We start from the raw sequence: 7,309 nt of genomic DNA on the forward strand, positions 1-7,309 counted from the left end.
TCAAAGGAAAAACAATAGACTTTCCAATAGACCAGTTCAGCCTTAAAAGTATTGGTTCCAAGTATTAATTTTTATGGGGTGCTTACAAAATTTAATATACCGCCTCAAAGTACTTTAAAAAAAATTGGTGTCCTGGGACCCCGATCGGACATATGTGGGTCCACCCCCTGTTGGTAGGCAACGAACATTTTAAAAGTAGTAAAACACGGAAATATGGAGTCACTGGGAACGAGTAAGTAGAAAGAATAAAAATTAGAAACTAGATATAACATAGACTTTTAATTCATTTTTATTCATACCGGAAAACATAAACGTAAGCTATACATATGGTCTTACATACATGACCAAAACATGAAAAACCAACTCTAACACAAATAAATGATTAATTAATTATAACATACATACATAAGATAAATGATAAAAAAAATATGCAAAGCCCATATTGCCATTATATATATGTTGCATTGTGATAATGACTATATGGGAGAAACTAACGAAAAACATAAACACCCTAACTAAATAACGAATATTGACTAGGATATAAAAAAACAACAAAAACAATGTATGGTGAGTCTTGAACCTACAACCTCTCAAAGGAAAAACAATGGACTTTCCACTAGATCAGTTCAGCCTTAAAAGTATTGGTTCCAAGTATTAATTTTATGGGGTGCTTACAAAATTTAATATACCACTTCTAAGTACTTTAAAAAAAATTGGTGTCCTGGGACCCCGATCGGACCTATGTGGGTCCGCCCCCTGTTGGTAAGCAACTGACATTTTAAAAGTAGTAAAACACGGAAATATGGTGTCACTGGGAACGAGTAAGTAGAAAGAATCTAGATTAGAAACTAGATATAACATAGACTTTTAATTCATTTTTATTCATACCGGAAAACATAAACGTAAGCTATACATATGGTCTTACATACATGATCAAAACATGAAAAAGTAACTCTAACACAAATAAATGATTAATTAATTATAACATACATACATACATACATAAGATAAATGATAAAAAAATATGCAAAGCCCATATTGCCATTATATATGTTGCATTGTGATAATGACTATATCTAAGAAACTAACGAAAAACATAAACACCCTAATTAAATAACGAATATTGACTAGGATATAAAAAACAACAAAAACAATGTATGGTGAGTCTTGAACCTACAACCTCTCAAAGGAAAAACAATGGACTTTCCACTTGACCAGTTCAGCCTTAAAAGTATTGGTTCCAAGTATTAATTTTCATGGGGTGCTTACAAAATTTAATATACCGCCTCTAAGTTATTTAAAAAAAAATTGGTATCCTGGGACCCCGATCGGACCTATGTGGGTCCGCCCCCTGTTGGTAAGCAACTGACATTTTAAAAGTAGTAAAACACGGAAATATGGTGTCACTGGGAACGAGTAAGTAGAAAGAATCTAAATTAGAAACTAGATATAACATAGACTTTTAATTCATTTTTATTCATACTGGAAAACATAAACGTAAGCTATACATATGGTCTTACATACATGACCAAAACATGAAAAACTAACTCTAACACAAATAAATGATTAATTAATTATAACATACATACATAAGATAAATAATAAAAAAAAATATATGCAAAGCCCATATTGCCATTATATATGTTGCATTGTGATAATGGCTATATGGGAGAAACTAACGAAAAACATAAACACCCTAACTAAATAACGAATATTGACTAGGATATAAAAAAACAACAAAAACAAAGTATGGTGAGTCTTGAACCTACAACATCTTAAAGGAAAAACAATGGACTTTCCACTTGACCAGTTTAGCCTTAAAAGTATTGGTTCCAAGTATCAATATTTATGGGGTGCTTACAAAATTTAATATACCGCCTCTGAGTAATTTAAAAAAATATTGGTGTCCTGGGACCCCGATCGGACCTATGTGGTTCCGCCCCTGTTGGTAAGCAACGGACATTTTAAAAGTAGTAAAACACGGAAATATGGAGTCACTGGGAACGAGTAAGTAGAAAGAATCTATGTTAGAAACTAGATATAACATAGACTTTTTATTCATTTTTATTCATACTGGAAAACATAAACGTAAGCTATACATATGGTCTTACATACATGACCAAAACATGAAAAACTAACTCTAACACAAAATAAATGATTAATTAATTATAACATACATACATAAGATAAATAATAAAAAAATATGCAGAGCCCATATCGCCATTATATATGTTGCATTGTGATAATGGCTATATGGGAGAAACTAACGAAAAACATAAACACCCTAACTAAATAACTAATATTGACTAGGATATAAAAAAACAACAAAAACAAAGTATGGTAAGGCTTGAACCTACAACCTCTCAAAGGAAAAACAATGGAGTTTCCACTAGACCAGTTTAGTCTTAAAAGTATTGGTTCCAAGTATTAATTTTTTTTGGGACCTTACAAAATTTAACATAACGCCTCTAAGTAATTTTAAAAAAAAATTGGTATCCCAGGGCCCTGATTGGACCTATGTGGGTCCGCCCCTGTTGGTAAGCAACGGACATTTTAAAAATAAGGTAGTAAGTTTGATACCCACCAAATATCATAAAGATTTTCTCAGTATTCTTTGCTAATATTAGAAGAGGTGTGGTTTTGCTTTTGTTGGATCTTCTTATCCTCCGATGTAATTATCGATAACTTTTCGAACATTTGAATTCTTCACAATAACATCAAAAATGTTTTCGAGCAAAAAATAAATATATAATAATTATAAGTCCATAACTATATAGTAAATGTAGATGTTAATAATCATACTAAATTATAAAAAGATACTCAGGCCTACTGATATACTCTAGTCCAACATAATAGATTAAGATAACATGACATTTTAAAGAAGGATTAAATCACTCCCCACTTATGTTCTATAAAAGTGGGGATGTTTAAGCTATAATCCGAACTTGCTATTTTTTAGAGAATATTTATAAGTAGCTTGCTTGAGAACAAGCAAGGTTTAAGTGTAGGAATATTTGATGTATATAAAAATATACATCTTTTTAGCATCAAATAATCTCTAAAATCCGAAACTTCCACCAAATAATATAGCTCAAATAGCTACTTATCATGCTAAAATGTATTTTCTGGTAAACTCAAGCCTTAAACGAAGAAACAAGCGAAAAGCCAAAGAAAAATGAAAGAAAAACCAAGAAACACTTGGACACGCCCCCATGCCCCCCGGACACGCCCCCATGCTTCTCTATGCAAGAAAAGACAAAAACTGCAAGAAAAGACAAAATAGTAGACACTTGGGCACGAGGCTGTGCCTCAGGAAGCATGGGGCCGTGGTCACCTTTTAGAAAAGACAAAAGAAATATAACAGATCACCAGAAACACGGGGCCGTGCCTCAGGAAGCACGCCCCCCGTGCTGAGTCACTGATGTGTGCTGCCTAGCTTGTTTAAAATATTAATAGATGGAATGATTTGCTTTTACACAGATCGTGTTTAAAAATTATAAAAGTGATTTCTACAAATACTAAACACACACAGAATAGGCAGGTGTACCTATCGTATATGTAGAATAGTATTGGTAAGAACCAAGTATCGATCCGTGGACACAAATGTTTTCTAATGATAAATCGTTGTTTTACTTTAATCGAAGGTTTTAATCATTTTGGGGTTAATTTTTGAACCTTTTATAAAATATAAATACTTATATATAATATATATAGCTGACCAAGACAAGAGATTCTAAACGAGTATTTCAATTACGTGAAGGTTACCATCTAAGATCAAGAATCCACTCCATTTTAACATTGATAATTAATATTCAAACATGTGGTAAACTTGCCGGAGCAATATATGATAGATAGCTCCTTAAACCTTAAGTGAGCATCTTTGGCACTAAGGAGGTAACATGAGCATTTTAAAGTCCACCCTTTCCTAATGTCATGCCACCTCAATGATGTCAATTTAAGTTGGCAAGTAGTTTCGTAAAGTAGAAAGATTAGGATTGACTTCGATTTCTCAAATACCAATTCTAACAACTTCGGGTGGTTGTAGTTAACTCACACAACCTCCCCTTTGTTGATTTAAGTAGGTTATACTTACACATTCCATTAACATATGATTTCTTTAACTAGCATGATATCCTAAGCAAAGCCATTTTCGGATTACCAAGACTTAGAGAAATACATCATAACTTATATCTTATCATTTCTAAGTACAATATAAGGATCCATGTTTCGATAATGTATCAAAGTATTTCTATCTTTCAAGAACATGAATCGATCATGAACGATTGCCAATAGAATTGACAACCACCAACTTTGAATTAGTGATTTAAGATGGTGAAACATTTCTCATCAAAAGATAATTGTAAGATAACCATGTACTTTACTAGACTACACCATATGTTTTAAATAATAATCAAGTAAAACAAAGCTTCTTCATAGATTTTAGATGGTAAAAGGAGTTTAGCTCATAATGAGCATGATGATAAACATTAAAATGAATGATGATAACAAATACATGATTAAACTTGGAACAATCTAACCAAATGTAGATGAATCTTCCTTCTTAATGATGATGATGATGGATGATGATGATGATGGTTGATGGTGATGACCTCCAAGCCTTCAAACTTTTCACTAAATCTTCTATGTGAGTGTTAGTGTGTGTTTTTATAAGAGAAAACCGGATAGAATTCTTTTCAAGGCACACCCTTCAAATGGCACAAGAGCCACTATTTATAGGCTGTCTGGAGAGAGAAGCACGGCCCCGTGCTTTATTAAGCACGGCCTCGTGTCTACGTGTCCCAGTTGCATGTTGTCAGATCATACATGATGACTCACCACGACCCCGTGCTTCCTGAGGCACGGCCCCGTGTCTTTTTATGACATGTGCTAATTTCATTTTGTCGTTTCTGAAAGGTGACCACAGCCCCGTGGTTGAGAAGCACGACATCGTGCTTTTGTTCCCAGTTTTTGTCTTTTCTTGTAGATTTTTGTCTTTTCTGGTGTTCAGAAGCATGGGGGCATGTTTCTTTGTTTTTCTTGCGTTTTCTTTTGTTTTTCTTCGTCTTTTCGCTTGTTTCTTTGTTTGGGGCTTGGTTTCACCTGAAATTACATTTTATTATGATAAGTAGCCTTTTATGCTATGTTGTTTAATATAAATTGCAGTTTTTTAGAGATTATTTGATGCCGAAAAGATGTATAATTTTATGTACATCAAACATCCCCACACTTGAACATTGCATGTCCTCAAGCAATCTTTTTATAAATATTCTCTAAAAACATCAAATTTGGATTATAGCCATCCCTTAAGCGAGCTCCGAGAAAATGAAAACAAAATAACCAATTCTTAAATAGTGATAAAAAAAGAAAAATTTGTTTTTGTGAGCTTCTGTTTAAGCAAAACGTCACGTTCTCACAATTTTCACTCCCACTCGGTTTTATATCTGATCATACCTATGATGTATGTATGTGAACACTCTTAGTCAGAATGCAACCTGTGATAAATAAGCTTGTAACAAGTTCAAATCTCCACCTTTGTGAAGGGTTGCATAAATCAGAAGGTAATACGGGTTGGTTTTGTGTGAGTTGGGTACTCTGTGGTGGATAAGGTCTCTTTGGTTAAGGATGGTAAATACAACTTTTCTGGTAATTGGGGATTCTGAGATGTCTTCGACGGTTAGCTTTTCATCCCAATGAAATTTATTTTTTTATTTATTTTTTTTATTTTTTTTAGACCTAGTGACTCTTTTAAGGTCAGATCGTCAAGACCAGTTTTGTCGAGGATGTGGATCAGTTCTTCTTCAATCCTATTCTGAACATAACTTCCTACTCTAGTGGATCGTTCGGCTTTGAGCCTAATAGCCCCCACCCTCATTAGTTCGGTATATTCATGCTGGGACTGAGTTTGACTTTTTCTACATCTTCATTCGTGGAACCAGTTTCCGCAACCTATGCATCGTTCGTATCTTTTTGCTCTTCTCTTCATTGCGTTTTTGGAATTTACACAAAATGGTGGCATTTGTTCGTCTTGGCGCCACTTTTTCCTCACCTCATTGCTAAAGAGAAAGATTCTCTCCCTAAGTTTTGGAGGCAACCTAGGTTTTGTGAAGTGTATGCAATAAAGGAAATTGAAATTGAAAGAATGCATTTCCAGTTCTTTAGGGTCTGCCTGTAAAAGACCAGTGTTGTATTTTACCAGTGAGATGGATAAAATGGTATGGTTTAGGTTAAGGTTTTTGGTTTTGTAATTTGGAGAGTGGTTTGATGGGATTGTGATAATATTACCTTCTTCTTTACACAATGCTTCGTGCGGCCTTGAATTGACTAATTGTGACAAGTTCTAAAATCACACGAAACATGTGACTCACTCAAAGCTTCCAAAAAATATCTAAATGGCATGAGGTTTATCTCACAGTAACGGAGGAATTGGGTATTAACGTCATATTTTGCATAAATTTATTCTCAATATTACAAAACTTCTTTTTTACTTTTTTACTTTCCTTTATTAATTGGTTATTTGCGAAAATATTTTCTTGGATTTCTCTTTTTGTTTTCTAAAAATAATCTTTGTTTGCTGCAAAAATATTTGTTGATTAGAGAATTTTATAATTATTTTAACAAACAATTGGTCAAGTAATTCCCCTCCCCACACTTGAATCTCACATTGTCCTCAATGTGGAAAGATTCATGAAAAAAAGATAAAAATTCTGATTGAGTATTATGGGTTAAAATGGAGAGTTACTTCCCTACGGGTAAACGAAATTTCGACAGAGCGTCCCTTGTAAATTCGTCCGTTTTCCTGTTTTTGTACCTGTATAATATAAAACTGCAAACAACTACAAACAAACAAGCATAACTGCTGAAAATTGGGTATGGAATCATCCATCCCTTGCCCTATCAGGCTAAATTAGTACCTACCATAATGTCTTTGCCCCTATGGCCATAAAAGTATCCAAACCAACAAATAAACAAACAAACAAGTACGACATAAAGTAAATTGTTTAAAAACACACATAATAATGTCATAAAGTACTACCAACCCATACCCATGCCTGACCTACCAGTGCTGCCAGTCATCAGTTACCCGTGTCCGGGTCAAATGGTCCCCACTGTCTGTCCATGCGATTGCCCAAACGATCAATCTTTCGCCTCGTCTCTGCATATTCGGCTGCTCGCTGTGTATATGAGGCATCCATCTGCTCTGTAATCCTGTTAAATGAGGCGGTGGTGTTAGCTGAGAATTGATCAATGAGTCCATATATACCCTCGAGAGAGTATCGGATGTCGTGTGACGAGCTGGGGCCGAGCCCTG

Source organism: Bidens hawaiensis, unplaced genomic scaffold, assembly GCF_021521415.1.
Source record: "Bidens hawaiensis isolate Kalapana, Puna unplaced genomic scaffold, B.hawaiensis_p1.1 tig00006862_1, whole genome shotgun sequence".
NCBI lineage: Eukaryota > Viridiplantae > Streptophyta > Magnoliopsida > Asterales > Asteraceae > Bidens > Bidens hawaiensis.